The sequence below is a fragment of the Salvelinus alpinus genome, chromosome 8, assembly GCF_045679555.1.
Source record: "Salvelinus alpinus chromosome 8, SLU_Salpinus.1, whole genome shotgun sequence".
Lineage (NCBI taxonomy): Eukaryota > Metazoa > Chordata > Actinopteri > Salmoniformes > Salmonidae > Salvelinus > Salvelinus alpinus.
Window position 1 is genome coordinate 62,656,296 of NC_092093.1, and position 23,462 is coordinate 62,679,757.

A 23,462-nucleotide genomic window follows, 5' to 3' on the forward strand; every position below is an offset into this window, starting at 1 on the left:
TAGCCTATAGTATAGGCTATGGATTATTTGATTGAGACCACACTAGGCACACTTGATATAGCACACCCAGCAGAGAGTCAGGGACGAGGGGCAGCATCAGGCACACATCCAGATACTATCATAAGCAACTCATTTCCAAATAGGACATTTAATTGATTACAAATTACATGACCCTCCCCTGGCCAAAAAAATGTATAATACTAAACCCTCCCCCTGACTGAAATTGAAAAAGCTTGACCCTCCCCCATTTTCATCCGGGTAACAATTGTATATATTTCAACTGCTCCTTAAGTCTACTACTACAGCACATTTATACTGACATTCAGCCACAATGTTGGATTCCAAAGCACTTCTTTACATGAAGAGCATAGTGATGGAGAGTTCTGTTCACCCCTTCCTCCCCGCCTCCAAGTATTGAACACACCCCAACCGCCATGCTCGTGCATGGGGATAACCTAATGCATACTGTCTGATCAATCGATATTCAGGAACAATAGCAGGCCTTCAGAGACAGATGTTTTTTCTATACATCGGCAGGACAGAAGGGTGGTGTCGGGGAAGCTCAGGGGAGATGGTGTGCGTCTCTTTGTTAACAACAGCTGGTGTGCGTCTCTTTGTTAACAACAGCTGGTGTGCGATCTCTCATATTAATAAGGAAGTCTTAAGGTTCTGTTCGCCTGAGTTAGAATACCTCATGATAAGCTGTAGACCATACTATTTACAAAGAGAGTTTCCACATTAAATCAATGCTGGCACTAAGACTGCACTCAATGAGAAAATTGTAACCATGAAATGCTTACTAACCAACAATGCAATTCAAGAAATAGAGTTAAGAAAATATTTACTAAATTAACTAAAGTAAAAAATAAAAAGTAACATAATAAAATGACATAACAATAACGAGGCTATATACAGGGGGTACCATTACCGAGTCAATATGCAGAGGTACAGGTTAGTCGAGGTAGTTTGTACATGTAGGTTGGAGTAAAGTGACTATGCATAGGTAATAAACAGCTAGTAGCAGCAGTGTAAAAACAAAGGTCCGGGTGGCCATTGATTAATTGTTCAGCAGTCTAATAGCTTGGTGGTAGAAGCTGTTATGGAGCCTTTTGAACCTAGACTCTTGCCGTGAGGTAGCAGAGAGAACAGTCTATGAGTTGGGTGACTGGAGTCTTTAACAATTCTTTGGGCCTTCTGACACCACCTTGTATATACAGTACCAGTCAAAAGTTTGGACACACCTACTCATTCAAGGGTTTTTCTTTATTTTTACTATTTTCTACATTGTAGGTTAATAGTGAAGACATCAAAACTATTAAATAACACATATGGGATCATGTAGTAACCAAAAAAGTGTATATTTTATATTTGAGATTCTTCAAAGTAGCCACCCTTTGCCTTGATGACAGCTTTGCACACTCTTGGCATTCACTCAACCACCTTAACCTGGAATGCTTTTCCAACCGTCTTGAAGGAGTTCCCACATATGCTGAGCACTTGTTGGCTACTTTTCCTTCACTCTGTGGTCCAACTCATCCCAAACCATCTCAATTGGGTTTCGGTCGGGTGATTGTGGAGGCCAGGTCATTTGATGCAGCACTCCATCACAATCCTTCTTGGTCAAATAGCCCTTACACAGCCTGGAGGTGTGTTGGGTCATTGTCCTGTTGAAAAACAAATGATAGTCCCACTAAGCGCAAATCAGATGGGATGGTGTATCGCTGCAGAATGCTGTGGTAGCCATGCTGGTTAGGTGTGCCTTGAATTCTAAATAAATCGCCAACAGTGTCACTAGCAAAGCACCATCACACTTCCTCTTCCATGCTTCACGGTGGGAACCACACATGGAGAGATCATCCATTCACCTACTCTGCATCTCACAAAGACACAGAGGTTGGACTCATCAGACCAAGGAAAGATTTCCACCGGACACTAATGTCCATTGCTCGTGTTTCTTTGCCCAAGCAAGACTCTTCTTCTTATTGGTGTCCTTTAGTAGTGGTTTCTTTGCAGCAATTCGATCATGAAGGCCTGTTTCACGCAGTCTCCTCTGAACAGTTGATGTTGAGATGTCTGTTGCTTGGACTCTGAAGTATTTATTTGGGCTACAATTTCTGAGGCTGGTAACTCTAATAAACTTATCCTCTGCAGCAGAGGTAACTCTGGGACTTCCTTTCCTGTGACGGTCCTCATTGAGAGCCAATTTCATCATAGCGCTTGATGGTTTTTGCAACTGCATTTGAAGAAACTCTTGCCATAATATGGACTTTGTCTTTTACCAAATAGGGTATACTAGCCTTATCTTGTCACAACACAACTGATTGGCTCAAGCGAATTAAGAAGGAAAGAAATTCCACAAATTAACTTTTAACACGCACACCTGTAAATTGAAATACATTCCAGGTGACTACCACATGAAGCTGGTTGAGAGAATGCCAAGAGTGTACAAAGCAAGTTCCGCAGGCTCTAGTTTTGTCTAATCTTGATTATTGTCCAGTCGTGTGGTCCAGTGCTACAAGGAAATATCTAGTTAAGCTGCAGCTGGCCCAGAACAGTGGCACGTTTTGCTCTTCATTGTAATCAGAGGGCTGATATAAATACTATACAGTCAGTCTCTCTTGGCTAAGAGTTTAGGAGAGACTGACTGTATCCCTTCTTTTTTTATAAGAAACAATGTGTTGGAAATCCCAAATTGTTTGCATAGTCAATTTATACACAGCTCTGACACACATATTTACCCCACCAGATATGGCACCAGGGGTCTTTTCACAGTTCAAATTCAAGAAAGCGTACAGTATTGCATGGAACTTCCTTCCATCTGATATTGCTCAAATAAACAGCACACCTGGTTTAAAAAAACAGATAAAGCAACACCTCACGGCACAACGCCTCTCCCCTATTTGACCTAGATAGTTTGTGTGTATGCATTGATATGATATATGTTTGTCTTGCTGCTTCTTGTTCGATGTTGCTCTGTCTATATGCTACGTCTTGCTTGTACTATGTTGCTCTGTCTGTATGCTACGTCTTGCTTGTCCTATGTTGCTCTGTCTGTATGCTACGTCTTGCTTGTCCTATGTTGCTCTGTCTGTATGCTACGTCTTGCTTGTCCTATGTTGCTCTGTCTGTATGCTACGTCTTGCTTGTCCTATGTTGCTCAGTCTGTATGCTACGTCTTCCTTGTCCTATGTTGCTCTGTCTGTATGCTACGTCTTGCTTGTTCTATGTTGCTCTGTCTGTATGCTACGTCTTGCTTGTCCTATGTTGCTCTGTCTGTATGCTACGTCTTGCTTGTCCTATATTGCTCTGTCTGTATGCTACGTCTTCCTTGTCCTATGTTGCTCTGTCTGTATGCTACGTCTTGCTTGTCCTATGTTGCTCTGTCTGTATGTTACGTATTGCTTGTCCTATGTTGCTCAGTCTGTATGCTATGTCTTGCTTGTCCTATGTTGCTCTGCATGTGCTCACTGCTCAATGATTGTCTACATTGTAATTGTTTTTAATAACCTGCCCAGGGACTGCAGTTGAAAATTAGCCGGCTGGCTAAAACCGGCACTTTTACTGAAACGTTGATTAATGTGCAGTCCCTGTAAAAATAAAATAAACTCAAAGCTGCCATCAAGGCAAAGGGTGGCTACTTTGAAGAATCTAAAATCGAAAATATATTTTGATTTGTTTAACACTTTTATGCTTACTACATGATTCCATATGTGTTATTTCATAGTTTTGATGTCTTCACTATTATTCTACAATGTAGAAAATAGTAAAAATAAAGTGAAAATAATAATAAAGTAAAAATAAAGTGGAATGAGTAGGAGTGTCCAAACATTTGACTGGTACTGTAGGTCCTGGATGGCAGGATGCTTGACCCCAGTGATGTATTAACCCGTACACTAACCTCTGTAGCGCCTTACGGTCAGATGCCGAGTTGTTGCCATACCAGGCGGTGATGCAACCAGTCAGGATGCTTTAATTTGGTGCAGCTGTAGACATTTTTGAGGATCTGGGGACCCATAACTGATCCACAGATAATGCAATATCTATTGCATTCCACACTGACATTTCCCACCTGGACAAAAGGAACACCAATGTGAGAATGCTGTTCACTGACTACAGCTCAGCGTTCAACACCATAGTTCCCTCCAAGCTCATCACTAAGCTAAGGACACTGGGGTTAAACACCTCCCTCTGCAACTGGATCCTGGACTTCCTGGTGACCTCTCCCTCAACGTCAGCAAGACGAAAGAGCTGATCGTGGGCTACAGGAAACAGAGGGCGGAGCACGCCCCCATCTACATCGACGTGGCAGTAGTGGAGCAGGTCTAGAGCTATAAGTTCCTGTGTCCACATCACTAAGGAATTATCAAGGTCCACACATACAGTACCAACACAGTTGTGAAGAGGGCACGACAACACTTCTTCCCCATCAGGAGGCTGAAAAAATTTGACATGGGCCCTCAGATCCTCAAAAAGTTCTACTGCTGCATCTTGACTGGTATGGCAAATGCACCTAATGGTATGGCAACTGCTTGGCATCCGACCGCAAAGCGCTACAAAAGGTAATGTATACGGCCCAGTACATCACTGGGGCCGAGCTCCCTGCCATCCAGGACCTCTACACCAAGCAGTGTCAGAGGAATGGCCTACACATTTTCAAAAACTCCAGCCACCCAGGTCATAGACCGTTATCTCTGCTGCCTCACGACAAGCGATACTGATGGAACCAACAAGCCCTGAACAGCTTCTACATCCAAGCCATAAGACTGCTAAATAGTTAGTTAAATAGTTCACCAAAAGCTACCCGGAGTATCTGCATTGCAGTCTTTTGACTCATCACATACGCTGCTGTTACTGTTTATTATCTATTCTGTTGCCTAGTCACTTTATCCCTACCTATATGTACAGTATCTACCTCAATTACACTGCACATTGACTTGGTACTGGTACCCTGTGTATATAGCCAAGCTGTTACCTGATACCTCGTGTATATAGCCAAGTTTTTACCTGGTACCCTGTGTATATAGCCAAGTTGTTACCTGATACCTTGTGTATATAGCCAAGTTTTTACCTGGTACCCCGTGTATATAGCCAAGTTATTTCCTGGTACCCTGTGTATATGGCCAAGTTATTTCCTGGTACCCTGTGTAGATAGCCAAGTTATTTCCTAGTACCCCGTGTATATAGCCAAGTTATTACCTGATACCCCGTGTATATAGCCAAGTTATTACCTGATACCCTGTGTATATAGCCAAGTTATTACCTGGTACCCTGTGTATATAGCCAAGTTGTTACCTGATACCTTGTGTATATAGCCAAGTTTTTACCTGGTACCCCGTGTATATAGCCAAGTTATTTCCTGGTACCCTGTGTATATGGCCAAGTTATTTCCTGGTACCCTGTGTAGATAGCCAAGTTATTTCCTAGTACCCCGTGTATATAGCCAAGTTATTACCTGATACCCCGTGTATATAGCCAAGTTATTACCTGATACCCTGTGTATATAGCCAAGTTATTACCTGGTACCCTGTGTATATAGCCAAGTTGTTACCTGATACCTCGTGTATATAGCCACGTTATTACCTGGTACCCTGTATATATAGCCACGTTATTACCTGGTACCCCGTGTAGATAGCCACGTTATTACCTGGTACCCCGTGTAGATAGCCACGTTATTACCTGGTACCCCGTGTAGATAGCCAAGTTATTACCTGGTACCCCGTGTATATAGCCACGTTATTACCTGGTACCCCGTGTATATAGCCACGTTATTTCCTGGTACCCCGTGTATATAGCCACATTATTACCTGGTACCCCGTGTATATAGCCAAGTTATTACCTGGTACCCCGTGTATATAGCCAAGTTATTACCTGGTACCCTGTGTATATAGACAAGTTATTACCTGGTACCCTGTGTAGATAGCCAAGTTATCATTATTCTTTGTGTTATTATTATTTTATTTCTAAAAAATATTCTGTCTGCATTGTTGGGAAGGACCCGTAAGTAAGCATTTCACTGTTATTTCACCTTTATTTAACCAGGTAGGCTAGTTGAGAACAAGTTATCATTTACAACTGCGAAAACTTAGTCTACACCTGTTGTTTACAAAGTATGTGACAAATACAATTTGATTTGAGGCAGGATTTTCTAGGTTGACCCGCATGTCCTTGAATGACCATACAGATTTGCCTGTAGCTTGGCCTTCTCTTCTCCCACTGCTCACCATGCCTGTAGCTTGGCCTTCTCTTCTCCCACTGCTCACCATGCCTGTAGCTTGGCCTTCTCTTCTCCCACTGCTCACCATGCCTGTAGCTTGGCCTTCTCTTCTCCCACTGCTCACCATGCTTGTAGCTTGGCCTTCTCTTCTACTATTGCTCACCATGCCTGTAGCTTGGCCTTCTCTTCTCCCACTGCTCACCATGCCTGTAGCTTGGCCTTCTCTTCTCCCACTGCTCACCATGCCTGTAGCTTGGCCTTCTCTTCTCCCACTACTCACCATGCCTGTAACTGTAGCTGGCCTGAGTGACAGAGTGGGTCCATCTGTGGATTCCACCTGATTTACGTCCACTCTTACAGTACACTTAATTACCTCAGCCACCAGAGAGCACTAGTGGAACATTTTGAAGACTTGCCCCTATCGTCAGGAAAGGAGCTGTGTTGAGATGCCAAAGCTGACCTGAAGTTGAGGGGGAGAGAGAGAGAAAGGAGGGATAGCTGTCGGTGAAATCTCTTTTTGTGAGTCTAATCAGCATGGAGTAGAACAGGATTTTTTATTTACCAGGAATCTCTTTCTTTCTATCATCAGGGGGAGGAACTGTAGGCCTTTCTGCAGCTGGGGACTCTTTGTCAACAGAAGAATGACCCTTTACTGCTCATTAAGGTAATATTACTGGTGTCCTCAAAATCTTCTGTAAGTCTATAGCTTGTCTCGACAGGGTAATCATTCTGAGTAGTAAATAATAAAGCCCATTCAGAGTGGGGAAAAGTCTCGCATGGCATCATCAATGAAAGCCTCTTTGGATCCAAACCCACTCTACAAGAGTATTGTGAATGATGGACAAACTAACCATTGTAAATTAATGATATCTACTCGTTTACACAGGCAGCCCAATTTTCCACTAATTGGTCTTTTGACCAATCACAGCAGATTTTTTTCAGAGCTAATCTGATAGACGGTTGGTTGTTTAGCAACAAAACTGAGGCATGCGCACCTATGGAGGTTGGTTTAGATTGTTGACAACGTGCAAACTATGTTTTGTCTCCAATGTTTCTTGAAAACATCAATACATTTGCACAATGAGCACTAGTTGTCTCTCAAATACATAATTAAAGTTGTTGGTTAGCTAGCTAGCGAATTCTTTGCCATATTAACATTGACATGAAATCAGTCAAGACACCTCAAAACAAGACATAGAATCAATAACAAGATGAAACGAGCTGAAATGAGCCACTTACGATTCCCCACATGGCAGTTTCTTGTCATTGGTGCTAGCTATCTGACCATCCAGAATCACAACAACACGCTGACTTCTGCCCCATGGAAGAGCGCACATCGTTTTCGTGCGGTTGTCAGCTAACTCCTCTATTGGTCAAAAGAACAATTAGTGAAAAGAATATCAGAATTGTGCTGCCTGTGTAAGGCTGCGTTTATGTGGCTTTTTTTCAAAATATGTCTTTATTTTTAAACCATTTATTTTCCCCTCCCCACTCAGACCACTCCCAGACAGTCCTAGCACAATTCTTGCTTGAGAAATAGCTTTTTTTTTTTTTTTTTTTTTAAACAATCACAATAATGTACTTAATTGTTAACCAGAAATAATTTGATATTGAGATAAAAACGGCTGTGTTGGGCCTTTTAAAGTGGACTTCTTCTAATCAGTTTGTCAGCTTACGGCACAGCAATTTACCTGTTGTACTTTGAGACCCTCTAAACTAAAGCATGTTGAAACCAACTCACCATCCTTGTCTTTTCAGGGTCTGTGTATTGGCTTTTGGCAGTATACTGTAGCTGATGCTCAATAAGGCTCTTTTCCTCGTGCTTGGCAGTGATGTTCCACATACGCTACACTGGCAAGATAGAGGGGGGGGCGGTCTGTGCATATTTGTAAACAACAGCTGGTGCACGGAATCTAAGGAAGTCTCTAGAGTTTGCTCACCTGAAGTAGAGTATATTGTGATAAATTGCAGGCCACACTACTTGCCTAGAGAGTGTTCAGCTATACTTTTCGTGGCTGTTTATTTACAACCACAGACAGATGCTGGCACTAAGACCGCACTCAGACAGCTGTATAAGGAAATAAGCAAACAGGAAACCACTCACCCAGAGGCGGCGTTCCTAGTGGCCGGAGACTTTAATGCAGGGAAACTTAAATCAGTTCTACCAAATTTCCATCAACATGTTAAATGTGCAACCAGAGGGAAAAAAATTCTAGATCACCTGTACTCCACACACAGAGACACGTACAAAGCTCTCCCTCGCCCTCCATTTGGTAAATCCGACCACAACTCTATCCTCCTGATTCCTGCTTACAAGCAAAAATTAAAGCAGGCAGCACCAGTGACTCGGTCTATAAAAAAGTGGTCAGATGAAGCAGATGCTAAACTACAGGACTGTTTTGCTATCACAGACTGGAACATGTTCCGGGATTCTTCCGATGGCATTGAGGAGTACACCACATCAGTCACTGGCTTCATCAATAAGTGCATTGAGGACGTCGTCCCCACAGTGACTGTACGTACATACCCCAACCAGAAGCCATGGATTACAGGCAACATTCGCACTGAGCTAAAGGGTAGAGCTGCCGCTTTCAAGGTGCAGGACTCTAACCCGGAAGCTTACAAGAAATCCTGCGACGAACCATCAAACAGGCAAAGCGTCAATACAGGGCTAAGATTGAATCATACTACACCAACTCCAATGCTCGTCTTTTGTGGCAGGGCTTGTAAACTATTACAGACTACAAAGGGAAGCACAACCGCGAGCTGCCCAGTGACACGAGCCTACCAGACGAGCTAAATCACTTCTATGCTCAATTCGAGGCAAGCAACACTGAGGCATGCATGAGAGCATCAGCTGTTTCCGGATGACTGTGTGATCATGCTCTCCGTAGCCGACGTGAGTAAGAACTTTAAACAGGTCAACATACACAAGGCTGCTGGGCCAGACGGATTACCAGGACGTGTGCTCCCGGCATGTGCTGATCAACTGGCAGGTGTCTTCACTGACATTTTCAACATGTCCCTGATTGAGTCTGTAATACCAACATGTTTCAAGCAGACCACCATAGACCCTGTGCCCAAGAACACAAAGGCAACCTGCCTAAATGACTACAGACCCGTAGCACTCACGTCCGTAGCCATGAAGTGCTTTGAAAGATCGGTAATGGCTCACATCAACACCATTATCCCAGAAATCCTAGATCCACTCCAATTTGCATACCACCCAAACAGATCCACAGATGATGCAATCTCTATTGCACTCCACACTGCCCTTGCCCACCTGGACAAAAGGAACACTTACGTGAGAATGCTATTCATGGGCCTCCCGGGTGGCGCAGTGGTCTAGAGCACTGCATCGCAGTGCTATGCTGCGCCACCAGAGTCTGGGTTCGCGCCCAGGCTCTGTCGCAGCCGGCCGCGACCGGGAGGTCCGTGGGGCGACGCACAATTGGCTTAGCGTCGTCCGGGTTAGGGAGGGTTTGGCCGGTAGGGATATCCTTGTCTCATCGCGCTCCAGCGACTCCTGTGGCGGGCCGGGCGCAGTGCGCGCTAACCGAGGGGGCGGGTGCACGGTGTTTCCTCCGACACATTGGTGCGGCTGGCTTCCGGGTTGGAGGCGCGCTGTGTTAAGAAGCAGTGCGGCTAGGTTGGGTTGTGCTTCGGAGGACGCATGACTTTCGACCTTCGTCTCTCCCGAGCCCGTACGGGAGTTGTAGCGATGAGACAAGATAGTAATTACTAGCGATTGGATACCACGAAAAATTGGGGAGAAAAGGGGATAAAATTAAAAAAAAAAAAAAAAAAAAAAAAAAGAGAATGCTATTCATTGACTACAGCTCAGCGTTCAACACCATAATACCCTCAAAGCGCATCCCTAAGCTAAGGATCCTGGGACTAAACACCTCCCTCTGCAACTGGATCCTGGACTTCCTGACGGGCCGCCCCCAGGTGGTGAGGGTAGGTAACAGCACATCTGCCACGCTGATCCTCAACACTGGAGCTCCCCAGGGGTGCGTGCTCAGTCCTCTCCTGTACTCTCTGTTCACCCACGACTGCATGGCCAGGCACGGCTCCAACACCGTTATTAAGTTTGCAGACAACACAACAGCGGTAGGCCTGATCACCGACAACGACGAGACAGCCTATAGGGAGGAGGTCAGAGACCTGGCCGGGTGGTGCCAGAATAACAACCTATCCCTCAACGTAACCAAGACTAAGGAGATGATTGTGGACCACAGGAAAAGGAGGACCGAGCACGCCCCCATTCTCATCAACGGGGCTGTAGTGGAGCAGGTTGAGATATTGAAGTTCCTTGGTGTCCACATCAGCAACAAACTAGAATTGTCCAAACACACCAAGAAGGCCGTGAAGAGGGCACGACAAAGCCTATTCCCCCTCAGGAAACGAAAAAGATTTGGCATGAGTCCTGAGATCCTCAAAAAGTTCTACAGTTGCAACATCGAAAGCATCCTGACAAGTTGCATCACTGCCTGGTACGGCAATTGCTCGGCCTCTGACCACAAGGAAAAGGGTAGTGCGTACGGCCCAGTACATCACTGGGGCTAAGCTGCCTGCCATCCAGGACCTCTACACCAGGCGGAGTCAGAGGAAGGCCCTAAAAATTGTCAAAGACCCCAGCAACTCCAGTCATAGACTGTTCTCTCTACTACCGCATGGCAAGCGGTACTGGAGTGCCAAGTCTAGGACAAAAAGGCTTCTCAACAGTTTTTACCACCAAGCCATAAGATTTCTGAACAGGTAATCAAATGGCTACCTGGACTATTTGGATTGTGAGTCCGCCCCAACCCCCCAGCCCCCCCCCCCCAACCCATCTTTTTACGCTGCTGCTACTCTCTGTTTATCATATATGCATAGTCACTTTAACTATACATTCATGTACATACTACCTCAATTAGGCCGACCAACCAGTGCTCCCGCACATTGGTTAACCGGGCTATCTGTATTGTGTCCCACCCACCACCCGCCAACCCCTCTTTTCCGCTACTGCTACTCTCTGTTCATCATATATGCATAGTCACTTTAACCATATCTACATGTACATACTACCTCAATCAGCCTGACTAACCGGTGTCTGTGTGTAGCCTCGCTACTTTTATAACCTCGCTACTGTATATAGCCTGTCTTTTTACTGTTGTTTTTATTTCTTTACCTACCTATTGTTCACCTAATACCTTTTTTGCACTATTGGTTAGAGCCTGTAAGTAAGCATTTCACTGTAAGTTCTACACCTGTTGTATTCAGCGCACGTGACAAATAAAGTTTGATTTGATTTGAATACTCACCCAATCTTACAGCAGTCATCTGTGGAAGGAGCAGAGAAAATAGAGGGACGAACAGAGGCAACAATGTTAAGACGTTATATCTCTTTTCAATTTGATCAAGTTGTGCCCATTATCAAGACTTGGGTAGATGGTGTGACAAAATTAGGAATGATTTATTGAGATGACTTTTAGGATTTTGTAGATGGGTAAAAGTGTCTAAAATAAGCTATATTTCCATTATCATTTTTAATTTTAAGATGCTGGAACTTTAATCTCTGTATACATACAGACTGATGGTGTTGCCCCCCAACGGTGCTATAGTTTTCATTTTTGGACCCCACTAATTATATCCGGTGTGAGACTCGTGAGAGCCAAGGTTCTGACAGCCATGGAAATGAGTCTACCGGTGACGCCACTATATGTACGTACTGCTGGTAGTGTGAGGAGGGGAATCTTAATGAGGCACTAAAGAGGCTAAACACACACACAGGTTTGTTTTACTATCCTTGTGGGGACCAAACCCTAAACCTAACCCTTACTCCTAACCCTAAACCTAACCCTAATTCTAACCCTAAACCTAACCCGTAAGCCTAAAATAGCATGTTTTCTTGTGGGGACCAGAAAATGTCCCCACTTGTCAGAATTGTCCTTGTTTTACTGTCCTTGTGAGGACTTCTGTTACCCACAAGGATAGTAAAACCAAAACACACACTTCACACACAATCCAAAAGTCTCTAAGGAAAAGAATGCTATAGCGCCTTCTTTTGTTGGTCAAACAGCATCAGTGAGTCAGCCCGTTGTATCATTTATATTCAATACCGTGGTTTGTATAGATTAGTACAGGGTGCTCTGTAATTACCAATTACCACAGGGTGCTCTGTAATTACCACAGGGTGCTCCACAGGGTGCTCTGTAATTACCACAGGGTGCTCCACAGGGTGCTCTGTAATGACCACAGGGTGCTCTGTAATCACCACAGGGTGCTCTGTAATTACCACAGGGTGCTCCACAGGGTGCTCTGTAATCACCACATGGTGCTCTGTAATTACCACAGGGTGCTCTGTAATCACCACAGGGTGCTCTGTAATCACCACATGGTGCTCTGTAATCACAACATGGTGCTCTGTAATCACCACATGGTGCTCTGTAATCACCACAGGGTGCTCTGTAATCACCACATGGTGCTCTGTAATCACCACAGGCTGCTCCGTAATCACCAAATGGCGCTCTGTAATCACCACAGGGTGCTCTGTAATTACCACAGGGTTTTCCGTAATCACCAAATGGCGCTCTGTAATCACCACAGGGCGCTCTGTAATCACCACAGGGTGCTCTGTAATCACCACAGGGTTCTCTGTAATCACCAAAGGGTTTTCCGTAATCACCAAATGGCGCTCTGTAATCACCACAGGGCGCTCTGTAATCACCACAGGGTGCTCTGTAATTACCACAGGGTGTTCTGTAATCACCACAGGGTGCTCTGTAATTACCACAGGGTCCGCCCGGGTCCGTCCCGGCGCTCGAATCACCACAGGGCGCTCGCCCGGGTGCTCTGTAATTACCACAGGGTGCCGTTCCCACGGGTGCTCGTATACCCGGGTTCCTGTAATCACCAAAGGGTTTTCCGTAATCACCAAATGGCGCTCTGTAATCACCACAGGGCGCTCTGTAATCACCACAGGGTGCTCTGTAATTACCACAGGGTGTTCTGTAATCACCACAGGGTGCTCTGTAATTACCACAGGGTTCTCCGTAATCACCAAATGGTGGTCTGTAATCACCACAGGGTGCTCTGTAATTACCACAGGGTGTTCTGTAATCACCACAGGGTGCTCTGTAATTACCACAGGGTTCTCCGTAATCACCAAATGGTGCTCTGTAATCACCACAGGGCGCTCTGTAATCACCACAGGGTGCTCTGTAATTACCACAGGGTGCTCTGTAATTACCACAGGGTGCTCTGTAATCACCACAGGGTGCTCTGTAATTACCACAGGGTTCTCCGTAATCACCAAATGGTGCTCTGTAATCACCACAGGGCGCTCTGTAATCACCACAGGGTGCTCTGTAATTACCACAGGGTGCTCTGTAATCACCACAGGGTGCTCTGTAATTACCACAGGGTTCTCCGTAATCACCAAATGGTGCTCTGTAATCACCACAGGGTGCTCTGTAATCACCACATGGTGCTCTGTAATCACCACAGGGTGCTCTGTAAGCACCACAGGATGCTCTGTAATCACCACAGGGTGCTCTGTAATCACCACAGGGTGTTCTGTAACACCATGCTAGTTATGAACCTGTCTCTACATGCTCTGTCACGAGACCATTCTTCCCGGCTCTTGAGATGGTTATAATAGAGGTAAATAAAGGCTGCAAATAGAAAATTCACCACCAGCTGACGTAAACCAGCATCATTGAATACGAACTCATGTGCAAATATAAAGTGGTATGGTGTGTGCATGCTTTGTCAAAGCCTGATTTCTGCAGCAGTATAGAGTAGCATATATGTACTGTATGAGCATCATTGTTGAGGATCAGGGATGTGAGCACGGGCTTATACTACCATTTAAGGTCAGACTGCCATGTGTTGCCTATGGTGCCTTTCTCAGTCTCTCACCTAAACATCTTGTGAGTGGTGACACCTTGCAGGAGCCTCCAGCCATCATGATCTATGACTCACAGCAGAAACATGGAATTCAGATAGGGAGAATCTAAAGAGCATGCCCAAATTAGCCGGCTGCTTTACACTTCTATCATACAAGGGCGCAACTTTCACTGGGAACGGGGGGGTCTTGACCCCCCCCCCCCCCCCCCCCCCATTCTGAAATTGCATTTTTGTCCCCCCCGGATTTAGCATTGCACTGTGATTAAAAAAAGCGGCTTCGGTGTGCTTTAGGACCATGCGGACGCCTCAGAGTGGACGGGTAGGCTGTTTTGCGGTTTCAGTCGGCTGGATTTAGGACCGCACGGATACCACAGAGCGGACGGACAGGCTGTGTGAAGGAAATGCTATTATTATAGGACTAGCACGATGCTGCTGTCTTCATCTGCGGTCTTTGTGTGTTGCGCTTTTGATCCAGGTTGTAAAAGCAAGCAGAGCAGAAACTGGCTACTTTTTATTTGACTGATGTAGCTGGCAAGGTAACAGCTGTTTGACTTAACAGAAAAAAAGTATTTATTCCCAGTGCTGAGCTAGTAGTGTAACTGACAACGTTAGCTAATGTTTCATCCCCTCTCAACTTAAGTTCTGTCTGAAGAGAATTAACTAGCTAGCTATCAAGTAGCTACCACAGCCAGTTCAGCTCTAGCCTCTACCTATCTGTCAGGTAGTATGGAAATGTTTTGTAGCTTTTTTCCCCCGTTTTAACAGAAGTAAATTAACTTGGCAAGTTTTTGCCAGTTGATGTACCATTTGGAGCTAACCAAAAGTTGGCTAACGTTAGCTAACTAGCTAGCTCACTAACTTTAGCTATTAATTTTGCCTCAATCACACTAGATCTGAATCAAACGGTGAACCAAGTGGCCAAACGATTGAAGTCAAGTGGCCAAACGATTTTTTGACAGTGCAATGTGAGTTTTTATTCGAGTCAGTATAGCAATGTAACATTATTGATATGTCAGGTTCCCTAGCTAATTCCCTACTTTTCACACTGACACGGTATAAACAGCTCTAAAGGCTACACTGTCATGGTGCACAGTCACTACACAAAACTATGTTCATCATATCTTAGCAGGATCAGATGGTGACAGGTGTTCCTACAGGGTCAGACAGCCAGGGAAGACCAGTCTACGGAGCTCAGGTTCATTTTGCAGTATATTATAAGAATGTTAAAAAAGTATATATATTAACTTTATTTAACCAGGTAAGCTAGTTGAGAACAAGTTCTCATTTACAACTGCGACCTGGCCAAGATAAAGCAAAGCAGTGCGACACAAACAACAACACAGAGTTACACATGGAATTAACAAGCGTACAGTAACACAATAGAACAAAAAGAGTCTATATACAGTGTGTGCAAATGGAGTGAGGAGGTAAGGCAATAAATAGGCCATCGTAGCGAAGTAATTACAGTTTAGCAAATAAACACTGGAGTGATAGATGAGCAGATGATGATGTGCAAGTAGAAATACTGGTGTGCAAAAGAGCAGAAAAGTAAATAAAAACAATATGGGGATGAGGTAGGTAGTTTGGGTGGGCTACTTACAGATAGGCTATGTACAGCTGCAGCGATCGGTTAGCTGCTCAGATAGCTGATGTTTAAAGTTTGTGAGGGAAATATAAGTCTCCAGCTTCAGCGATTTTTGCAATTCGTTCCAGTCATTGGCAGCAGAGAACTGGAAGGAAAGGCGGCCAAAGGAATGTTCCATCTTTAATTGATGGGTAGGCTACAGTCTGGGATCTGGGAATAATGGTCATTTCAGTTATTGAACCATTGATTCTATTCTTGAATAATATAATGTATAAATGTACAGCAAGGTCATTCTTTGTCATGACTCATCTGAGCAGGATCAGATGGTGACGGGGTCTCAGCAGGGTCAGGCAACCAGGGAAGACCAGTCTGTGACGGAGCTGAGATGCAGCAAACACTGGACCAACCAGAAGCTTCAAAGATTGAAACAATTTTACGACAGTCTAACAAACCTCAAGTTGATTTTCAAACTGTATCAAGGGTTAATAGAGGCTTAACGATGTATGTGAGGAAGACATCGGAGATACTATCTGTGATGATGATGATGAATAGATACAGACATGTTTGAATACCCAGTCATGTTCATATAATCTCAGACATAAATTACTGCAGTTTAAGACTATCCAATCAATTGGTCGAAAGAAAGACTACTCTTGGTTGACCAAGATTTATTTTAGTCGGGGACAACCCTAGTAGAAATGCAGGAAATTAGCTTTACTGTAGATGCCCAGGTTATGCCCCCCACTTCTAAAACAAAAGTTGTGCCCCTGATTTGTATTACAGCTGACCCACTATCACCTGGAGAGAAAGAGAGAGTGAGAGAGAAAGAGAGACTGAGAGAGAGATGGAGACAGAAAGAGAGAGTGAGAGAGAGAGAAAGAGTGGAAGTGAGTTAGGGAGGGGGTAGGAGAGAAAGAAAAGTCCCTCAGGAGTTGAGAGAAAGAGAGAGACAGGCAGCGGATGGTAACGCAGGTGAAACCATTTCATCATCGCCGGCTCGACTAAATGGAAGTGACCAGCTGTTGACAGAGTGACAGAAAAGCAGGTTGTGTGTAAGTGAAGCGTACATATAGTTACAGTATGGATTGCATAAATTACTGTGAACCATTTGGCTGGGAGACCTAATAGACATGAGAAGTAGAACTGCCCATTAGAGAAGGTGAAGCAGGGCCATTAGACAGAAGTCCTGGAGGACTAGTCATTGGCTAGGGAATCCAGCCTACACAGTTGGTTTCCCAGGTCTAAATTAGATAGCAATTAAGAGAAAAGAAGGAAAACCAGCTGTGGTCCTCCACAAGTTGACTTTCTCCAAAGCTATAAGGACGACAGTCCGTGATGGAGGAAGCATCCTGGTGGATTATGGGTAAAAGGACAGTGAAGACACGTACTACAAGCTAAACTCTCCTATTCCCTCGCAATGCAAGGTCAACATAAACTGAGTGTACAAAACATTAAGAACACCATCCTAATATTGAGTTTACATCAGAACAGCCTGAATTTGTCAGGACATGGACTCTACAAGGTGTCGAAAGCGTTCCACAGGGATGCTGGCCCATGTTGACGCCAATGCTTCCCACAGTTGTGTGAAGTTGGCTGAATGGCCTTTGGGTGATGGACCATTCTTAATACACATGGGAAACTGTTGAGCGTGAAAAACCTAGAATTTTTTGTCTTGCCCATTCACCCTCTGAATAGCACACATACACAATCCATGTCTCAATTGTCGCAAGGCTTAAAAATCCTTCTTTAACCTACAGTATTTCCTCCCTTTCATCTACACTGATTGAAGTGGATTTAACAAGTGACATCAATAAGGGATCATAGCTTTCACCTGGTCAGTCTATGTCATGGAAAGGGCAGGTGTCCTTAATGTTTTATATACTCACTGTATAGAAAAGCTCCCAATCCATTGCAGTGGTCTTCACCCGACGTCCGTAAATAGAAGTAAACAGTACAGTAGGGTCCCTGTCTGAATCGACTCTTTAGATGGCTCTCAGGAGAATTACGACAAAAAAGTGAAATCACTTCAGTGGCTTGGGGCTGCTTGGCAGACTGATTTAGTGGCACTGGCTTAGTATAGATTTAGCGGCACTCTTACCAATAAACAGTAGAATACCTGACACTATGAGTCTAAAATGTGTCTTTGACTTGAGTCAATTACCAGATTGTGCTGAAAGGGAGTAAACGCCAGTCATTAGCTCTATGACAGCTGAGGTCAGAGCCTGTACTGATCTAGAGTGACGTGACCAGACACCTTGTTTTTCTCTGGTCAATATCTCATGACTACCTGCTGCTTCCAAACCACTTCGATGCTGGCACGACAGCTCACACCCTGAAAGGGACGAGTGAGAAGACAAACCACCTCCTCCAATGTTCCGCCCTCTCTCTATTTAAGCACATTACACAGATTTCACAGATTCAAGGTACGTTGTGCCAGCTCTTGTAACTTCAAGCTTAATATGTCATAATACAGGAACAAATAAGGACAAAAGGTGCACCTTTGTTTGGTTGATTAACCTTTTTACTGTAAACAGAGAGGATTACACCTCTGTCTGCCCCGGTCACAGTGTTGTGTGTCTGTTCTGTTGTCGTTGTGTGTAGGAGGTGCTGGGGGACAAACAGCTGGGTTCTCCCTTAAGTACTGTGGCGGCCGGTAAACACTACAGAAACTGCTCCGTTCGTGGACAGCATCTCACCAAACCTGGCCCGGTTCCTAGAAACCACACAGCATGGAATGGAGAGTCCTTGAGATAACATTCCAAGTTTGGTGTGAGTGCGTGTAAGGGAGAGAGCGAGAGTGTGTGTGTGTGTGTGTGTATGAGTGTCTGTGCGTTGGCGTGCTCGTGATTGAGTTTGTGTGTGTGTATGCACTTGTGTATGTGTGTGATTGGACTGCAGTATTATCCATTGACTCCATGCTGGGGCTTGGAAGCAGAGAGAGAGTTGGTCACTGGCTGGGATCACAGCAGTTACCAGAGGTCATCCCTCAGCCCGTTACTCTACACTGTGGGAGCTGACTTGGATGACATCATACAGAAGGAACACTCACAGACCTCAGTCAATGCCCCTACAACACACTAAGGTCCACTTGCTCTAAGAACAATCCCTCTCCTAGCTCAGTTTATATGAGCCCACTTCTTGTCCACCTCTTATTTGTTAAAACCATGGCCTGCCAGTCACTGGAACGACAACCAAACTTGGGATGGGGGATGTTTTAGCGGATGGAATAGTGGAGAACAATTGGAGATTTACTTAGTAGCAATGCAAATATCAAGGTACAGCTATATGGACACTTTTTAATGGTAAGTTTACAAACATATACTATGATAAATATAATTTAAATATAATCTCATTATGGTAAATGGTAAAATCAGTGAAGCCACTTATAATTGTAATGAATTAGCAGATAATATGAGAAGACGATCAGTATTTACCTGGCTGAAAGAGAAGGAATATAATATCTATTGTTTACAGAAAACTCACTAAACAATTTTAAATGAAGTTGTGTGGGAAATGGACTGGGCAAAGAAACTCAAAAGGGGTAATGATATGAATTAAGAATCATTTTAATCCGAATGTGCAAATTGTCCAAACAGATCTGCAAGGTAGATGGATTATTTAAAAAAATGTATTAGACCATAAACAGATGTGGCTCATTAATCTATACTGTCCAGATAATGATGATCCATGCTTCTTTGAAAATATATATAATAATTTATCAAGCCTACAAGCAATACAGGACTATTATTATGGTGAGAGATTATAAGTGTGGTTTTAAATACCCCAATGGACAGTACATTTAATCACACTACAAACTATCAGCCTCATGCACTTAAGGAAATCACGAATGTCATGGATATGTTGGAACTAGTGAATAAACTCAGCAAAAAAAGAAACGTCTTATCACTGTCACGTCCGTCAAAGAGAGGAGACCAAGGCGCAGTGTGATGTGAAGACATTCTTCTTTAATTAAAGGAAGATCACTGAACAACTAACAAAACAACAAAAAAAGGGACGTGAAGCTAATACAACGAGTGCTGACATGCAACTACACATAGACAACTACCCACAAAACCAACATGGAAAATGGCAACCTAAATAGGATCCCCAATCAGAGACAACAATAAAACAGCTGCCTCTGATTGGGAACCAATTCAGGCCACCATAAACCTACATTACCTAGACATACAAAAATCCCCAAGATAAACAAAAACCCTAGACAAGACAAAAACACACATACCCACCCTCGTCACACCCTGACCTGACCAAAATAATACAGAAAATATAGAAAACTAAGGTCAGGGCGTGACACTCACTGTCAACTGTGTTTATTTTCAGCAAACTTAACATGTGTAAATATTTGTATGAACATAAGATTCAACAACTGAGACATAAACTGAACAGGTTCCACAGGCATGTGACTAACAGAAATGGAATAATGTGTCCCTGAACAAAGGGGGTGTCAAAATCAAAAGTAACAGTCAGTATCTGGTGTGGCCACCAGCTGCATTAAGTACTGCAGTGCATCTCCTCCTCATGGACCAGATTTGCCAGATTTGCCAGTTCTTGCTGTGAGATGTTACCTCACTCTTCCACCAAGGCACCTGCAAGTTCCCGGACATTTCTGGGGGAATGGCCCTAGCCCTCACCCTCCGATCCAACAGGTCCCAGACGTGCTCAATGGGATTGAGATCCGGGCTCTTCGCTGGCCATGGCAGAACACTGACATTCCTGTCTTGCAGGAAATCACGCACAGAACGAGCAGTATGGCTGGTGGTATTGTCATGCTTGAGGGTAATGTCAGGATGAGCCTGCAGGAAGGATACCACATGAGGGAGGAGGATGTCTTCCCTGTAACGCACAGCGTTGAGATTGCCTGCAATGACAACAAGCTCAGTCCGATGATGCTGTGACACATCGCCCCAGACCATGAAGGACCCTCCACCTCCAAATTGATCCCGTTCCAGAGTACACGCCTCGGTGTAACGCTCATTCCTTCGACGATAAACGCGAATCCGACCATTACCCCTGGTGAGACAAAACCGTGACTTGTCAGTGAAGAGCACTTTTTGCCAGTGCTGTCTGGTCCAGGGTTTGTGCCCATAGGCGATGTTGTTGCTGGTGATGTCTTGTGAGGACCTGCCTTACAACAGGCCTACAAGCCCTCAGTCCAGCCTCTCTCAGCCTATTGCGGACAGTCTGAGCCCTGATGGAGGGATTGTGTGTTCCTGGTGTAACTCGGGCAGTTGTTGTTGCCATCCTGTACCTGTCCCGCAGGTGTGATGTTCTGATGTACCGATCCTGTGCAGGTGTTGTTACACGTGGTCTGCCACTGCGAGGACGATCAGCTGTCTGTCCTGTCTCCCTGTAGCACTGTCTTAGGCGTCTCACAGTACGGACATTGCAATTTATTGCCCTGTCCACATCTGCAGTCCTCATGCCTCTTGCCACATGCCTAAGGCACGTTCACGCAGATGAGCAGGGACCCTGTGCATCTCTCTTTTGGTGTTTTTCAGAGTCAGTAGAAAGGCCTCTTTAGAGTCCTAAGTTTTCATAACTGTGACCTTAATTGCCTACCGTCTGTAAGCTGTTAGTGTCTTAACGACCGTTGTTTATGGTTCAATGAACAAGCATGGGAAACAGTAAACCCTTTACAATGAAGATCTGTGAAGTTATTTGGATTTTTACGAATTACCTTTGAAAGACAGGGTCCTGAAAAAGGGAGGTTTCTTTTTTTGCTGAGTTTATATGGAGGCTTAAATATCCTGACCTATTGAGATATACTTGGTGGAGGCTCAATCAAGCTAGTTGTCTTGACTACTTTCTTATGTCATTCTCGCTGGCACCAAAAGTTGAAAAAGTGTTGATTTGGGACAGAATGCGGTTGGACCATCAAATAATTGGCATATACAGTACATTGCTCTTACAGAATTTCCACATGGGATAGGATATTGGAAATGTAGTCAAAGCCTATTGGATGATAACTTGTTTTTAACTAGGACAGAATCATTTATAACTAACATTTTCCAACGTAACATAGATACAGCAGATCCCCTTATTGTATGGGACATTTTTAAATGTGCCTTTAGAGGCCATGCAATTCAATACTCATCTTTAAAACAAAAGCAATTTAGGTCAAAAGAGTTCATATTAACAAAGGAAATAGAAGGACTAACCATAGAGGCACAGAATAAGTTTGAGGGGAAAAAAATGGAGGAACTTATTCAAGAAAGATCAAGTGTAATATATTATCAAAATAAATGAAACTGGATGGAATATGGGGAAAAAGGCACCTAATTATTTTTTAATCATCAACATGGAAATGTTTGCCAAAAATAATTTACTGAAACTTGTTACAAATGACAGTCACACATGATTCACCAAATTATATTTTGAAAGAGAAAACAAAGTATTTCAAGCATATGTGTATATTTGTAAACAACAGCTGGTGCGCGAAATCTAAGAGTAAGAAAGTCTCAAGGTTTTGCTCGGCTGAGGTAGAGTATCTCATGATAAGCTGTAGACCACACTGTTTACCTAGAGAGTTTTCCTTTATATTATTCGTAGCTGTCTATTTACCACTACAAACCGATGCTGGCACTAAGACCGCACACAATGAGCTGTATACAACCATAAGCAAACAGGAAAACGCTCATGCAGAGGTGGCGTTCCTAGTAGCCGGGGAGTTTAATGCAGTGAAGCTTAAATCCGTTTTACCAAATTTCTACCAGCATGTTAAATGTGCAACCAGAGGAGAAAAAAACTCTAGACCACCTTTACACTACACACAGTATAGCATGTATGAGAGCATCAGCTGTTCCGGACGACAGTGTGATCACGCTCTCTGTAGTCGATGTGAGTAAGACCTTTAAACAGGTCACAAGGCTGCAGGGCCAGATGGATTACCAAGACGTGTACTCCGAGCATGCACGGATTAACTGGAAAGTGTCTTCACTGACATTTTCAACCTGTCCCTGACTGAGTCTGTAATACCAATATGTTTCAAGCAGACAGCCATAGACCCTGTGCCCAAGAACACTAAGGTAACCTGCCTAAATGACTACCGACCCGTAGCACTCACATCTGTAGCCATGAAGTGCTTTGAATGGCTGGTCATGGCTCACATCAACACCATTATCCCAGAAACCCTAGACCCACTCCAATTTGCATACCGCCGCAACAGATCCACAGATGATGAAATCTCTATTGCACTCCACACTGCCCTTTTCCACCTGGACAAAAGGAACACTTATGTGAGAATGCTATTGCTTTACTACAGCTCAGCGTTTAACACCATAGTGCCCTCAAAGCTCATCACTAAGCTAAGGACCCTGGGACTAAACACTTCCCTCTGGAACTGGATACTGGACTTCCTGACGGGCCGCCCCCAGGTGGTAAGGGTAGGTAACAACACATCAGCCACGCTGATCCTCAACACAGGGGCCCCTCAGGGGTGCAAGCTCAGTCCTCTCCTGTACTGCCTGATCACTCATGACTGCACGGCCAGGCACGACTCCAACACCATCATGAAATTTGCTGAAGACACAACAGTGGTAGGCCTGATCACCAACAATGATGAGACATCCTATAGGCAGGAGGTCAGAGACCTGGCCGTGTGGTGCCAGGATAACAACCTCTCCCTCAACGTGATCAAGACAAAGACGATGGTTGTGGACAACAGGAAAAGGAGGACCGAGCCCATCCCTATTCTCATCAACGGGGCTGTAGTGGAGCAGGTTGAGAGTTTCAAGTTCCTTGGTGTCCACATCA